Genomic DNA, 3,203 nt, shown 5'->3' with positions numbered 1-3,203 from the left:
AACAAATTGTAATCTATGTTTAATAATCATTATTTAAGACTTTTGTTTTAAGCACTTTGATTTAAATTTCTATTTAAGCACAAATACTTACAAAACTTCAGCACAACGTTTACAAGCTGGCAATATTTCATTTAAATGTAAATTATCGTTTGAGAATAACTCAAAAGCGATCAGAATAATACATTTACATAGAAACAAGATGTGGATACAAATGCGTGTACAAAGCGGCCATAAATTGAAATGAGATGGCGAATTAAAAAATAAATCAAAAGAGGATTTTTCTTGACACGTCCTCCGCGGTGAAATTGGAAAAATGTAACGCGGGGTGCGTTTGCACTGTCGCACGGTACGGTTTTATGGTGGTCTTTAAAAATAATAGGTTCTTGCACTTAATAATATAACTGAGCGCACGTTCGGTTTTCTTGTAAGAAATTCTGAACAAATTTAACTGGATTTTTGATATTAAATGTGGAGCAAACTTTAAGTATTTAGTATTCTATTGTAAAAATGGCATAGAAATGGTTAGAACGAGAAAGGAGAGTTACTACTTATTTGTCAATTAGGTATGTAAAACCAATAATATTTGAAATTCATATTTATTTTTTGTGTAAGAAGATTTCACTTGTGCTAATTAAATAAAATAATAGACTTCACATTTCAAAAGAATGTGTTTTCTAATTTATCTGGTTTTAACTATTTACTTATACCTAGTAGGTAAGGATCAACTAAAAAATTGAAAGAAAAGAAAAGCAAGAAAAATGAGTCGCCATTTTTTTCGTGATACAATGGAAACAGAATATTCCAAAGATAATAAGAATGTTCCAGAAACATATTAAGTAGGTACCTCTCGCTGTTATACAAAGCTCATTTAAATAAACATGATGAAATTGAAGGAATTACTGCGGGAGCTGCTTTATCAACATCCTTATATTATTAAATTGTTCTCGTTTTGATATCCATATTTTGATATCTAAGAAAATATTGCTGTACCTACCTATGTATTCTAACCACGTCATGTATGGCTCATAGATTACGATTTAAGACCTACAGAATACAGATTTAGATTGGTATTTTGAGTAAATTATCGTGAAATTTTAATTTAAAAATGTTTGTTGCTATGCTACATTAAAATTAGTGAAACAAGTTGATTTATATGAGACCTTGAAGTACCATGTACGTCAGGTAATACAGTGACCAATTAAAAAATTATTAATAAAGTCATATTATGTCATATTATGTAGGTATTTAATATGTCTGTATTAAATATTTATTAAGTGTTAAAGTGAAATGTTTTTCAGTTAACTTTACCTATGTAGGTAGGTACCTACTCATACTATGTCTAAGTAGGTATATAGTGAACTTGTTATGCCTTAATTACTGCAGTACCATACCAATTAGATACCTATTTATGCATGTTTCTACTATACTGTGTTAATATGTGTATGACGTATGTGTACTGTGTAGGTATATTTTTTCTGAAGACTTTCTCACACAATATCAACATAATTATTATTTACTAGGTTTCCGCCCGCGGCTTCGCCCGCGCAGTCAAAGAAAAACCCGCATAGTTCCCGTTCCCGTGGGATATCCGGGATTGCGTCATTTTTCCGGGATAAAAAGTAGCCTATGTCCTTTCTCGGGTATCAAAATATCTCCATACCAAATTTCATGAAAATTGGTTCAGTAGTTTAGGCGTGATTTAGTAACAGACAGACAGACAGAGTTACTTTCGCATTTATAATATTAGTATGGATTAATTCATACGTCATCTATTGTAAGTCTGTAAGACCTATTAACAAATAAGTAGTAAAGTACAGTAGATACTAGATTCTATTAATCATGTCTGTTCTTTTGCTTCATCAATTAATTGCCTTCCTAATTATTAAGCTACAGTTGATTCCAATACATTAGCTCTAGAAATAACGATACATCCAATAACAAAACAACGATATACCACGACTTCACTTACATAACAAATAGAAGCAGAATAAAAAGCAATCCAATCACTATACTGTATAAAATCCTGAATCAAGTGTTTGACACAGTTAGCAAGCTCCGCCCATCGCCCCGCCCACCGTAAGCCACGCCCACCCAGAGGTTTTTATGGAAGCTATACGTATCCTCGTATAAACTGTATATAGATCTCCCATTTCCTGTTGGGAACACTTCGGATGATTCATAAGTGAGTTATGAAGCTTTGAAGTTGATATTAAGTCTTATAAAATTATTAATGCAGCCAAAAGCTTCTAGCTTAGAGTATCTGCTTTCTGTACATCTGACTAATGTAAAGTTAGCTATTTTTAGGACATAATAGAAAGCAAGAAGATAAAGTTCTCTCTTTTATTTCAAGGTAGAGGTAGAATTCCTTTTCTGAGGTAGGTATAGTTCAATTTGTCTAAAAGGTTTTCAAATGAATGCATTTTTAATCAAAATTATATTAAAAATTTAAAATAAATCAGAAATATGACCTTTTCTGATACAAATATATAAAAGGACTAGAATATTTTCTAAAGCTTTGAGGTAATAATATTGACAGAAACCAAAATCATAGTGGCAAAAACTATTCGTTAATACTGGATCAATTTCAAACAGGATCACTTGGAATGGTTACAAATAAAAACATCAATATAATTAACAAAATTGTTTATTTTTCATTAAAACTTAGGTACAGTGTAATTGAGATCATGACTTCCAAATTAACTTGATATTTAAAACAATCAAATGAAATATCCATTAGATCTCGTGTATTAGCTAGCTACTCGTATAAAAGACATCTACTAATTAATAATTTCATAAAATGTACCTAAACATTGAAAATAATACTGTGCCCAGTGCCCCGGTCGCGGTGGAGCATTCCTTACGCTTCATTGTTTATTAATTTCTATAATCGAGTTATCTTCAGAGAAATAACGACGTATATTGTAATAAAAATGTTCCTGTAATAAAATTGAAAAGAGAATTTACATAGCACCAGTATAGCCTATTACAATTAGCAAATTCTTAGCTAAGAAATACAGAAGGTAAGTACAGTTGAGTAGACCATATTGTTGCTAAATAAAAATAAACCTTCGTCCTTCGATAGTCAGTTAAAAAGGCCAGATATCCACTCCACCTGCAATAACCAGAAAACATTGGTAAAAAGAGCAAAATAAATAAACGATGAGGCAATATCGCCAGCAAATTGATCCCAAAGCGTTGTGGAT

Source organism: Colias eurytheme, chromosome 11 (genome assembly GCF_061535395.1).
Source record: "Colias eurytheme isolate Ceu_HAF_F1 chromosome 11, ilColEury1 Martin Lab GWU primary, whole genome shotgun sequence".
NCBI lineage: Eukaryota > Metazoa > Arthropoda > Insecta > Lepidoptera > Pieridae > Colias > Colias eurytheme.
Note: the sequence above shows the minus strand (reverse complement) of the source record.